At 49.5% G+C, this 14,045-nt stretch overlaps 1 protein-coding gene across 1 annotated transcript in view; it reads left to right on the top strand.

Annotated features, from left to right (window-relative positions):
* The first annotated feature begins 12,270 nt into the window (after positions 1-12,270).
* The window catches only part of LOC120841635 (calcium-activated chloride channel regulator 1), a 57,776-nt gene continuing 56,001 nt past the window's right edge, over positions 12,271-14,045 (top strand). The window contains exon 1 of the mRNA XM_042286264.1: positions 12,271-12,295. The gene's annotated coding sequence lies outside the window, so the exon portion shown is untranslated. The remainder of the gene's footprint in view (positions 12,296-14,045) is intronic.

The following is a 14,045-nucleotide window of genomic DNA, read 5'->3' as shown; positions in this document are numbered from 1 at the left end:
GTTCCCTGGGCCCGCTGGTGCGTATTCTGGCTATTTTGTAGCGTGCATGAGCTATACTGGCTGAGGTTGAGCAGTTTCGCGTGGCTCGCCTAATGAGCCGTGCTCCGTGCTGCGCATGCGCGAGGAGCAGTGACGTCACACGGTGCACAGCTGGCACGCCGGAGCCGACGCCGCCGCGCGCTCCGCCGCCACCGCGCCCGCCTCGCCGGTCTGTGCATTCCAGAGGAGTGACGTCACAGCCGCGGCAGACGCACTAGCGTCACCGCGTGCCCAGCTGTGCGCCTCCGTTGCGCAGTAGGCAAGTCTGACGCTGCACCGGAGCCGCTTGATAGTGCCTCTCATTTTGTGCGCAAAAGCTCCCGCTGCGCACATCTTGGCATAGCCGAGCTAAGTCACCGCAATTTTTTCGAACAGTTTTGCTCATTTTGACGCGCAAGTTTGCTGGTGATATCGCCGACAATAAATAATTTAATCGCACGGCAATGTACTGTCGTTAGTTAAAAGAAAAAAAAAAGAAAACGTGTGCGGCAAGGGTGCGTTCAACCCATGCTGCAGTGTAAGGCCACAGCATTGAGGCTGCGGCATGTTACTGCTTCACCGGTTTCCACTCGGTCCAGGCCTTCGTCGGCAATAATATGTGAATTTAACTCAAAACGTACAGCTTCTCGCCTGCAAGCTCCAGCTGCGTTTTTCCAGGAGATTCTATTCACGGCGAATGAACCCCTCAGAATCGGTGCCCATGGTACACCTTGAATACGCTCCACATTAAAGTCATCCTATCTTACCGGTTGTATGAATCCATCTGTAATCGGCGCATATCCCGCTTTTTTTTTTTTTGGGGGGGGGGGGGGGGGGACGTTCTACGCTTAGGTGGTAATTACGAAACGGCGAGTACTACGGAACCTCACCGGACCGCCACAAACAAGGCAGTTAACAAGGCAGGTAACTTTAACCTTTGGATATCTTTTTTCCCAATAACTTTTCCTCTGTCCCTGATAGTTCAAGAAAGATCAGACAACGCAGCCAACATCGACGCGAAGGTATACCCTCTAACTACCCAATCACTTCAGAGATTAGCGTAGTTAAGTAGTAGTAACTACTGCTAACTTTATTTGTTCTTAGCAATCACACAACAGCAGCAGCACTCGGGACACTGGCTTCAGTGAGGTCCCGTCGCCGCCAGCGTACATTTTTTTTATTGGTTCTCCCCTAGCTGTTAAATAATGCCATGCAATGTCCAACCCCTTTTTCTTTATGTTCTGTTTTGTTTTCATTAAACGCTACATTTTACAGGCTTTTTACATGCGTGCTGTTTTGTCGCTGTGCTGTTTTGACGCCGTGCTGTTTTGGCACGTGCTCTTCTGTCACTGTGCCGTTTTGACGCCGTGCTGTTTTGTCGCGTGCTATTTTGACGCGTGCTGTTTTGTCGCCATGCTCTTTTGACGCTGTGCTGTTTTGACGCGTGCTGTTTTGTCGTGTGCTGTTCTGTCGCGTTCCCGGTGGGCTCAAGCTAAATCCCAAGAAGTGTACCTTCTTTCAAGAGCAGCTCACTTTTTTTGGACACGTCTTCTCGAGTGCTGGAGTACAACCAGATCCGATGAAGGTGTCGGCTCTCCAGAACACTGCCCCACCAACAAGTGCCAATGAAGTCCGGAGTCTCCTAGGAATGTTCAACTACTGCGGACGTTTCCTACCCAGCCTCGCAAACCTGACTCAACCGTTGCGCCAGCTGACCATCAAAGGAACTCCATGGACTTGGACCAGCGTTGAACAAAGAGCATTCGACGAGCTCAAAGGCATGCTCTCGAACCCTACTACTCTAGCCTATTTCGACCCCGTGAAGAGCACAGATCTCATGGTTGATGCGGCACCACATGGTCTTATTGCAATTCTCGCCCAGTCCTCCGCAGCTGGAACTAGGGTAGTTGCCTACGGAAGCCGAGCCTTGACGGCTGTGGAAACGCGGTACTCTCAGATAGAACGAGAGATGTTGGCTGTGGTCTGGGGTATCGAGCACTTCCAGATCTACTTGTTCGGCACCAACTTTCGAGTGCTCACCGACCACAAACCGCTCGTCAACATCCTGTCTAACCCACGTTCTTCTCCGTCAGCGAGGATCGAACGTCTGGCACTTCGACTTCAGCCATACAGCTTCGACGTCGCACACACCAAGGGGTCAACTAATCCCAGCGATTACTTGTCTCGACATCCACCACAGATCCCACCAGACAAGAAAGACAAGCTTCACACCTTTGTAAAGATGTCAGAAGACTACGTGGCCTGCATGATACAGCACAGCTTACCATGCGCCATGACCTTGGAAAATGTCTTAAAGGAAACCAAGGCAGACCCTCAGCTGACCAAGGTGAGGGTCTGCCTTGCCGAACAACTGCTGCAGTTTGACAAAAATGCCTGGAAGGGTGAACTTCTGAGTCCATTCTCCCGAGTAATGAGTGAACTCAGCGTGTTCAGAGAAGGACTGATCCTGCGAGGGACGCGGATCGTGATACCTACCAACCTAAAGCACAAGGCAGTTCACCTTGCACATAAGGGGCACCAAGGAATCGTCGAAACGAAGCAACTGCTGCGAAGCAAAGTCTGGTTCTCTGAGATAGACAAGCTTGTGGACAGTATTGTGAAGAGCTGCTTTGCCTGCCAGACGGCAACACCTGAACACCACCGCGATCTAAAGCCCCTTGATAAAAGCGCTTTTACAAGTACCGCCAACCATTGTTGTGGAAGCGCGCGAGACACGTGCCATGAGCGGGTGCTCCGCCGCCATTCGCTTCCAAGGCCCGCTCATTTCAGTGCTGCGCCGCCATTTGCTTCCAAGGGCCGCTCGAGACATGGGCCTCGTGCACTCGCGCATTTGACGCTACTTGCAAGACAAGCGCAAACACGTCGAGGGGCTTTACCGCGATCCACTGCCTGCGTCCAAACTGTAGTGATGTGGATTTTATGTGTGCGCGTGCAACACATATAGCAGCGGGGAAAAGGAGAAAGAGGAAGAATAAATCCAGGGAATGGAAATGGCTGCCCCTCGTTCATTCTACACGCGGTAGTAGCACACCGCTTATGCACCGCGACTGCAACTCTACAATGGCAACGAGGATGCTTCAGACTGTCTCCGGCTACAGTTCTGACAAGTAACTCCCTTGCACGAACTCACAGCCAGCCAGTGATCTACCAAACTGTGTCGGCTCCGAAGCTAGGCCTACGTTCTCACCAACAATGGCGTTGATCCCGGCTCCTCTGCTCATGTTCGACTTGGACGCCACCGACGCCGCTAACATCGGCTCCGAATGGCGACGGTGGGTAACCAGATTCGAAAACTTTATCATTGCTTTTGACGTGAAAGATGAGGCACGCAAACGCGCCCTTCTACTTCACTATGCGGGGGAGCGAATTCACGAAATCTCCGAGACTCTCCCTGACTTGCCGAGTAACTTAACATCCGGCCAAACGCCAGCGACTGTCGTGGCTGATTCCTCATCAGGCACCACTACAACCGTGAGCACGTATAAGGATCTTAAAGACAAGCTCGACGCCTACTTCAACCCACACATGAACAGTACATTTGAAATCTTTCAATTTCGGCAGGCGAAGCAACTCGATGGCGAGTCCATGAGTCAATTTTCAATCCGACTTCGGCTTATTGCTCGGAATTGCGGATTTGCTAACCCCGATCTCGAAATCAAGAATCAAATCATATTTGCGACAACATCATCGCGTCTGAGACGGACAGCTTTGAGACAGGACCTCGACCTTGCAGCGCTTCTGAAACAAGCTCGGCTCCTCGAAGATGTCGAACGCTCAACAACAGCCATGGAGACATCAACTGATGCCGCTGTCCACAATCTCGATAAAGAACCTCGCCAAGACCGTGCAGGCTATACACCAAGAAACACTTCATCACCTCGGCGGAAGTCAGAATTCCGAGCACAACACTGTCAAGACTCATCTCCTCAGTGCTTCCACTGTGGTGGCAGTTGGCCCCATGAGGGAGGACAAGCAAACTGTCCTGCCAAGTCGTCCTCCTGCAGAGCTTGTGGCAGCAAAGGCCATTTCAGAAAAGTCTGTCAGTCAGCCCACAAGCCCATACTTCATCTGTCACGTGACTCTGACGAGAACATCTACGCCATTGGAACCGTTTCGAAGATATCTAACCGTAGCCTTCCACAAGCTTGTGTAGATATCAACGACACTTTCGTGCACTTTCTAATCGACACAGGTGCTTCAGTGTCAGTCATCGGGACTCACACCTTAGAAACTCTAAGAACACCTGCTGAGCTACAACAAGCAGGAGTTCGGATTTACGCATATGGGTCAAGCACGCCTCTACCCATCCTTGGCAAACTAAGCGCCACGCTGACATACAAGGACAGCAGCATAAGAGAAGACATTTTCGTGATGGAGGGTTCAATGAGGTCATTGTTAAGCTTCGCTGCTGCGAACAGACTGGGCCTCATCAAAATCACGTACGCCGTGGATTCGTCCCAGCAAGCAGCACCTCTGAGCCCGAGCGCTGAAGCTACGTCGAGCTCCTTTGGGACACCACTCAAGGCCTTTCCTGAGCTATGTGCCGGTATTGGCAAACTAAAAAACATCCAAGTACATCTTCACGTTGAGAGGGGAGTCGTTCCAGTCTCTCAACCTCACCGAAGAATACCTTTTGCGCTGCGAAGCAAAGTGGAAGAAAAAATCAGCCAGCTTCTATCCTTGGACATCATTGAAGAAGCAACAGGACCCACCTCGTGGGTTTCTCCAGTTGTAATCGTGCCAAAACCGCAAAACCCAGACTAGATTCGATTATGCATCGACATGAGATGCGCAAGCAGAGCCATCCTTCGTGAGAGGCATGTCTGCCCTACCTTCGAGGACTTGGTCATCGCACTGAATGGGTCAACGTTATTTACAAAACTTGACCTAAAGGATGGATATCATCAACTAGAACTTGACGAAGAATCAAGAATAATAACGACATTTGCGACACACACCAAGCTCTACCGATACAAGCGCCTAATGTTTGGCATTAACGCGGCCGCCGAAGTCTTTCAGGAAACTATTCGCCAAGTCCTTAATGCAATATCTCACGTCCTCAACATCAGTGACGACATACTAGTGTTTGGTAAAACAAAACAAGAACACGACCAGCCCGTGGAGGCCACACTTGTAAGGTTGAAAGAATGGGGCCTCACAGTTAACCCAAAGAAATGCCTCTTCGCACAGACGAGCCTGTGCTTCTTTGGACACATCTTCTCCGCTTCTGGTATTACTGCGGATCCCCAAGAGATTGCAGCACTTAGGGAAATGGAAGCTCCTACTAACGCGCATGAGGTTCGAAGTCTGCTTGGCACTGTAAACTACAGCGGACGCTTCCTTCCTAATCTCGCGGACCTTACACACCCCTTTCGGCTCCTCACCAAGAAAACTGCCAAGTGGGTCTGGGGACCAACAGAGCAGGCTTCCCTGGACAACTTGAAGGGAAAACTCTCTGAAGTACATAATCTCGCGTTTTTCGATGGCACGAAGGAGATCATTCTTACAGTTGACGCATCCCCTGTTGGACTCGGTGCCATATTAGCACAAAAGACAGACAATATCATTGAAACTGTCGCGTATGTACGCTAGCCGTGCTTTGACCTCACGGAATCACGATACTCCCAAATTGAACGTGAACTACTTGCTGTGGTATGGGGAGTTGAGCATTTTCACCTGTACCTATATGGCAACACATTTCTTCTCCACACAGACCACAAACCACTCTTGTCAATCCTTACCAATCCAAGAGCCTCTCCCTTGGCACGCCTTGAGCGTCTCGCTCTGAGAATTCAGCAATATAACTTCAGAGTGGAACATACGCGTGGAAGCAGCAACCCTTCGGACTACTTGTCTCGCCATCCCTTGCCAAACCTTCCCGCTGATGCCAACCTGGCTCATGCCACTGATGCGTATGTCAACCTTATTGCTCAATGCCATCTTCCAAAAGCTATGACTAGCGCAGAAGTAGTTGAGGCCACGGCTAGTGACCAACATCTACAGGAAGTGATCGCTGCCCTCAAGAGCCCTGCCAGATGGCGCAACCGAGCTCTCAAGGACTTTGTGTCAATACAACACGAGCTCTTTGTGGCAGACAATGGCCTGCTGCTGAAAGGTACCCGTCTCGTTCTACCCGCCGCTCTCCAGCAACGAGCCATATCTCTTGCACATGTGGGGCACCAAGGGATAACCAAGACAACCAAGCTCATGAAGCAGAAGGTCTGGTTTCCTCATCTTGATACTAAAGTGCAAACAGCCCTGAAAACCTGTATGCCGTGCCAAGCGACCATTCAGTACCAACATGCCGACCCCATCGCCATTCCAGAAAAGCCCAGTCGGCCTTGGGAAGCCCTCTCACTTGACTTCGCCGGTCCATTTCCAAACGGCAAATACCTGATGGTCCTTATGGATGACACGTCCCGCTATCCTGTCGTAAAGATATTGTCATCGCTCACCAGCCAATCCGTCATCAATAGCATCACCAAGATCTTCAGCATCTTCGGAATTCCAAAGGTGATCAAAACGGACAACGGACCCCATTCCAGAGCCACGAGTTCAAGCAATCGTCCACACGCTAGAATTCCACCATCAGCGTATTACACCGCACTGGCCGCAAGCGAATGGGGAAGTGGAGAGATTCATGCGAACATTGAAACGGTTCATACAAGCGACAACACTGGAAAACAATAGCTGGACCTCCAAGCTGGGCGAATTCTTGATCGCCTACAGGGCAACACCCCATTCAGCAACTGGAACCCCACCTTTTGATGTGCTTTTCGGCAAGTCCATGGGATATCTTCTCCCAAGCTGCTCCAATGACAACCCACCTCAGAAGTGGCAAGACACAGATCTCCAAAATCGCACAAAACACAAGATATACGCTGACAAACGTAGGCACGCCCGGCCTCACAACCTCACTGTGGGAGACCGAGTTCTCTCCAAACAAAACCAAAGAAACAAGCTGACCCCTGCCTATGATCCCAAGCCATACCAGGTCATCGATGTCAAGGGGACGCAAATTACGGCACGGCGGGATCACGGCATAATAACGAGAAACGCTAGTTTTTTTAAACCCATGCCCCCCACCACGAGCAAAGGATCCGAAGGTGACTGTGACTCGGACAACGCGTGGTTCAATGTCCACCTCTCTCAAGATGGCTGCAGGGGAACGCTTCCAGACCCGACTGATCGAGAAACCGAGCAATGCCTCGTTCGGGGGGGAGGACGAAAGAGACCAATCTGTTGAAGCCCCTGCCCCTGATCCACCAGGAACATCGCGACCGATCCGTACCAGGTGCCCTCCTGCACGACTCAAGGACTACGTCTGCTCTTAATGGGCCTTTCGTTCTGGTCATTTGTCTGCTTCTTGGGGGGAAGTGATGTAGTGATGTGGATTTTATGTGTGCGCGTGCAACACATATAGCAGCGGGGAAAAGGAGAAAGAGGAAGAATAAATCCAGGGAATGGAAATGGCTGCCCCTCGTTCATTCTACACGCAGTAGTAGCACACCGCTTATGCACCGCGACTGCAACTCTACACAAACTACCAGAGTGTCCTTGGACTGAGTTGTCTCTAGACTTCGCTGGACCATTTCCTGATGGCAAGTATGCCATGGTCCTCATCTACCGCACTATACAAGCAATTGTTTTCGAAATGTGTTAAACGCTAAATATATGAACGTATATGCATCTATCATGAAGCTGTTTTAGTTGGTGTCTCCCTGGATATGTTGAGACTAGGGTGCCTCAAAGCCCTTCTGTTTAGGGTGATGCCATCCTGTGTATGGTTTGCCCCAATCAAGCACGCGCGCTCGTGCAGTGCAAGTGCTGTTCGGAGCAACGTTCTCGCGCTTATAGCTTTGGCCTCGCTTGCGCTTAAAATGAAACGGAGTATAGACGCTTTACACACGCGCCAAATTACAGCCGCCATGGCTGACCTTCTCTTGTCTTACCGAGATGCCGAGCAACTGAAACGGTCGTTGACGACCCTCTACAAAGGCCGAAGCTTTAGAAAGGGACACAGTTGAATCTAATATGGCAATAACCTGGCCTGCTATGGTAATGATGAAGTGAAATAAACGGAATAAGAGGGAACAAAAACTGAAGGTCAGTTATGGCGGCGTCCATGCACAGCTGCTGCAAAGCGTCTATAGGAAACACGCTGATATTTCAGTAACACCAGTCACCGGGCCAACTGTCTTTCGTACACAGCATGAGAAGCAATGCAAGGCGCACCTAATTCATTAGGTCATTATGTGTAACTGTGTCACCTGCGACGCTGCCGTCTTTTATTGCTGTGTGCACAATCAACGTTTCCCTCAATTTACCTCGGTGGTCATCGCGCTACTGCCGGCAACATGCAGTCACGGAAGCCACAAGCACTATACCACAAGACACGAGCTGAAGTCACCAAAGGACCTGTTCCGGCCAGTGACTGTAATGTGCACTAAGGTCACTGTATCCTTGGAAAGATAGCGCCACTGCTGGCATACAGACGACCCGAATCTCCCAAGGCGATTGGCTAATTGTGCTCCGTTCCTTTGGGGATCACCATTTTGGTCCATTTAAATCTTCGAGGATTCGAGGGGGTCATTCTAAGCCACTCGCACCAAGATCACCATGGAGGATCATTGTACCGAAGACGTTCCTCGCCAACATAAGCTTCTTTGGCACTGTGTAAGCAATCAACTTATCAATAATATCCATCTCCACGGACCTCTCACAATTATATGGTTCCTCTGGTGTATTTCATTAGAAGTCAAGTCGAATCAAAATGTGTTTTTATTTGTAAAGAAGATGTTAGAATTATTTTTTAAAGATGATGTTAGACTTATTCAGACGGGGGTCCCAAAGTGTTCAAAGCGAACTGTTGAATGAACCTTTTGGTAATAAAGGGTTAGTCAGCGATTAAGTTGGCACCACATTATATATATAACAAAATCTAAAAAAAATAAATAAAAAGAAACCTGATTGCGGTATGTACATAATCACAATATAAAACGAACTGAATAGAGAGAAGGAAAGCTAGAAAGTCAAGGAGACAAGAAAGACAAAGTCTGTGTCTGCTTGTATGTGTGTGTGATTGTGGGATTGTGTGAAAGGTGTGCGTAGGAGAGAAAAATGAAACGGGGGTGAAGGGGAGGGGGGGGGGGGGGAACATAGACATTGTTGATGAATCATGCAGATAGTATCTGTAAGGAGAATCCTTTGTCAATGCCTCGCCGGTGTATGGATAGCAAAATGTCGGTATTCAAGAAACGTCTCTATAAGGCTACCCGTCACCAGCGAATTTAGATTGGCTCACCAAGAATAAAGAGATCAAGGACAAATAGACGATTTGCAATTTTCCCAAGCGCCCCGGCTCGCGCGCGAGGAATTGTGAGAGAGACTGTCCTTCACCTGGCCGCTCTGCCTTGAGATCTCAATGCCTTGTCGCTTGCCTCCTGTCAATCCTCTGTTTTTCGATTCCATTACCTATTTTATCTATTCCAGTGTAGTTTTTATTGCTTCTAAGTGTTTCTATTCTTTTCTGCGCGATATATCTTGTATATATATATATATATATATATATATAATATATATATATATATATATATATATATATATATATAGTATTTGTGCCTTTTTCCGCCTTTTTCGACGAGAGTGCCGTCGGACAACACGCCGCTTCGCGCGTCGTTCCCCGGGTGAGCACTACCTTTGCTACCGATTCCTATCGCGCTGTTAGCTGTTCATTTTGGTTTATTTGACCCGCGTGCAGTCAAGAGCAGCCGTTTATGAACAACCGCGCACATGTCATAGGGGTAGGCAGAGCTCTGAATCAACAATCGCGACGCAAGAGCCGAGTGCGCTGTGATTTGGCCGCCCGCGCTCGCTTCGTTGACTCGCACTGTAGCGTATGCCTTCGAATGCCGCTTAACTTGACCAAGATACAGCACGCCGCTTTGCCGTCGCGAATCATTTGTCCGAACGCCTGCGAAACCGTAACACTATTCGGCATATCCAACGCTGCGGCGCCTGGCATGCACGCAGCGGCGCGAGCCCTTAGCAAGCACCGGCGGTTCAACGTCGCGGCTTGTATGCGCGTTTGGCAGGCATTCATGATCAGTCTCCTTGGCGGTTGTCAGTTGCTGACATCTTGACTCGAGCATCAGCTGACATCTTGACTCGAGCATCAGCTGACATCTTGACTCGAGAACTAAAATTATCGAAAGAACTACGAGTTTCAAGATGACTGCCTGGGTGACAGCACATCTCTGCACTTGAAAAAAGGTGTTTGCAGCTGACAAGCGCTTAGCAGATAGATTAACGAGGCGTACCATAAGCGCATACAAGCCGCGACGTTGGGCCACCGGCGCTTGCGAAAGGCTCGCGCCGCTGCGCGCAGTTTGTCAGGCACCGCGCGTTAAATAGGACGAACGGTGTTACGGCTTCGCAGGCTATCGGACAGATGATTCGCGACAACACATCTCTGCACTTGAAAAAGGGCGTTGGCAACTGACAACCGCTTAGCAGATAGGTTACGAAGGCATGCCATAGGCGCATTCAAGCCGCGACATTGAGCCGTCGGCGTTTGCGAAGGGATCGCGCCGCAGCGCGCAGTTGTCAGGCGACGCAGCGTTGCATATGCCTCAGCTTCGCAAACATTCAGACAAATGGTTCGCGGCGACAAAGCGGCGTGCTGTATCTTGGTCATGTAGGCGGCACTCGAGGGCACACGCTACAGTGCGAGTCAACGGAGCGAGCGCGGGCGGCCAAATCACAGCGCACTCAGCTCTCGCGTCGCGATTCTTGATTGAGAGCTCTGCGTTCCCCTATGACATGTTCGCGGGTGTTCATAAGCGGCTCCTTTCGACTGGAGGCGGGTCCAATGAACCAACATGAACAACTAACAGCACGATAGGAATCGGTAGCAACGATAGTACTCACCCGGGGAACGACGCGCGAAGCGGCGTGTTGTCCGTCGGCACTCCCGATGAAAAAGGTGAAATAAAGACACAAATACTATATGCAAGAAATATCGCGCGCCGAAGAGAATAGAAACACTTAGAAGCAATAAAAAAATACACTGTAATAGATAAAATAGGTAATGCAATCGAAAAACAAAGGATTAAGAGTAGGCAAGCGACAAGGCAATTCGATCTCAAGACAGAGCGGCCAGGCGAGGGACAGTCTCTCCCACAATTCCTCGCGCGCGGGCCGGGGCGCTCGGGGGATTTCGCAAAAGGTCTATTGCTTATTTTATGAACCGAAATGGCGGCCATACGGGGAGCTTGTCGCTATGTTTCCAGAATCCAGTGACTTTAGTGTGCGCTAGCCCACTCGGCCACCAGTCTGAGCCCGACCACATGCAGTGGATCAAGAACATTGCCACAATACGTGGTGTGCGAAGATATAGAAGTATGCTTCAATCAGAAAAACCAGATTAAAAGAAAAAAAAAATGCATGTTTGCCCATTAGAAAACAAACAACAAAAAACGTTGGCAGTCGTTGTATTACACTTGAACGATACCACATACAACGATGTACCGCTTACAACGATCAGTTTCTAGTCCGGATACAACGCTAATTGGTTATAACTTATAACGATTGCAATTTCGGATATTCTCATTATCCTTATAAGTGGACTGCAGTGTAAAACGAATTCTTGAAGCCGTAAATTTCAGTGTGTTAGATAGTCCTATTTCGAAGGCACTGAACCGCATTCTTGTGTTTCTGAAGCGGTCAAAAATAGCTTTGCGACTCACGGAGCTTAAAAACGGGTCCGAAAACAGCGGTGGTTTAGCATTTGTTTCACTAGCAATTAAACGTTTGCATATACTAACGTGCTAGGGATAGTATCGTATTCTAGCATAACGCCAAACGATGCTCTCGGCTACTGAAGAAGCATCTTTTATGACTGAAGCACGCTTGTATATCCTCACCCGAACAAACAGCTGGCGGCACCGTTCTTGGCGATGAAGAAAAGAGAGGATGCCCGCCGAAACAACAAAAACCTTGCTCTCCTTGCCAAGCTTCTTTGGTGCCACACACGCACTTCTGAGCCGTGAATGGAAGCCGGGATGGGGCGAGGAGGTTGCGGGACCCTGGGACGAGAACTTCCGGAAGGGCATGGTCACGTGGAACGCTCTGATCTGGAGGCACTCCAGTTTCTCGTTCCAACCGCGGAGACGAATGCTTGGGAGCTCAATGTGCACGATCGCTTGGGATTACGCCCGTGGCGGTTTTCGATTCAACGGTGGAGCCAGAACAAAACGTAAGGGAGCGAAACATTTATGTTCTTAAAGAGTACAAGCAATAATGCTCTCTCTTTTGAAATCCAACCGACTGATTTCCAAATATGCGGACGCTTTTAGCTACCCTGAAGCTATGCGCGGTTGGCGGCCACTATTAATTGAATTTCGTTTCACTTTAGGGAGTGATTCAATGATTTTCCCACTTTCATAAAATACCACTTAGATCTAATCTTTGACGTCCATAAACAACGAAATACGCGTTAGTTTTTCTTTTTAAGCTCTGGCAATCGCAGAAGATAATGAAAAACGAGCAGCGTTCAGTCCTTCAACTCGCAGTCAAAACAAGTGGCCACGTAATCTGGAGCTGATTTTCATATCGTGGCCCTTGGGAAGGTCAGCCTTTGGGAAGATCATGGCGGCACGGTGCAGCACTGAGTTAAATTTCAGACGCATGTTCTTCCCAGAAGTGGCGCACGGCACGTGTCTCGAGCATTTCCACTACAATGAAGGGCGCCACTTTTCCCAGGATAGAGGGGCCTTGACCAGAACAAGTGGCGACGTGGTCTGGTGCCTATCCTGTGCCGCCCAGGTTAATGGGAGTTTTAGTAGATCGGTTTTAAAGGCCCGCTGCCGCTAGGGGCGCGCGCTTATGAACGTATATCGTGATGGCAGAGTGAGCTCCCGCTAAGAAATAGCGTGGTCTGAAAACACGATCTACTAAAACTCTCTAATCACAGCCACGCGCTGAGGTTGGCAAAGCAAAAAACGCCTGCTGAGCTCAAAGCATTGTCAGAGCTCGGCTATTCTCATCACCGCAGTGGTTGGACACGAGCGACTACCTGCCGAGGCATTGACTGTTACGAACTGAAGTCGAGTGCTCACGCAGTTCTCGTGTCCAATCCATCATGAGCCGCGCTCGACTGTCGTCAGGCGGATGGTTTCGATCTCACAATTATGTCATCGAGCTTTGCGAAGGCAAGACTGAAAGAAATAGTCCCCTTTTATCCTCGCACTTTCACCGCGATAAAGGAGCTTCTGAACCAGTGGCGGTCTGTTCGAGTATATTTGGGCCAGACTAGGACCAGTAGGTTTCTGCAAAATCATGAACATCCCAACCAAATATCGTTTCATGACCCCTTTAAAGGCTCTACTAGCATCAATGAAAACGTGACGCCAGTGGCAGGCAGTGGTTTACTTTTTGGACTGTAGAATTTGTTCACAACTGCTTCCAAGCAGTTTTATGGTGTAAGATGAATGCTTTAGAAGCTCGCTCCAGTACCAGCGCACCAGCACGAAACAGATATGCTTGACATAGTCTTTTTCTTTTTTGCCTGCTTTTTGCTGGCAGGGGTGCCTGGCACTGATGTCACGGCGCTGAAAAGTGCGGTTATATTTGAACGTTGGCTTCGGCGTTATTTTCATCTTCAAATTTCACAATAACTATTCTAAATTTCGCGGTACTAAATAACACACCGGAAAGGCCAAAGGCAGGGAACTCAGAAAATAAAGTTAGTTGGGGTTGCTCGAAAAATGGCTTAGCAGGGGCACCCGTGCAGTGCGAGCATCCTTCAGACATGTTCAGGCATGTTCAGGGAAACACGCTCGAGCATGTAGCTTCGACTTCGCTCGCACAGAGGCGAACATAAGCGGAAAATGTTCCTCTCGGCTCTTGTGCTCCCAGTTGAAATCACATCGAAGTCTAAAAGTGTTTCAAACATTGCACTACAAGCAACGTGTCAAATGTAAAGCCGCATTCACACTGCTCGTCAT

The sequence above is a fragment of the Ixodes scapularis genome, unplaced genomic scaffold, assembly GCF_016920785.2.
Source record: "Ixodes scapularis isolate PalLabHiFi unplaced genomic scaffold, ASM1692078v2 PGA_scaffold7__128_contigs__length_106722199, whole genome shotgun sequence".
NCBI classification, from domain to species: Eukaryota; Metazoa; Arthropoda; class Arachnida; order Ixodida; family Ixodidae; genus Ixodes; species Ixodes scapularis.
This window is presented reverse-complemented; position numbering and strand designations above follow the sequence as displayed.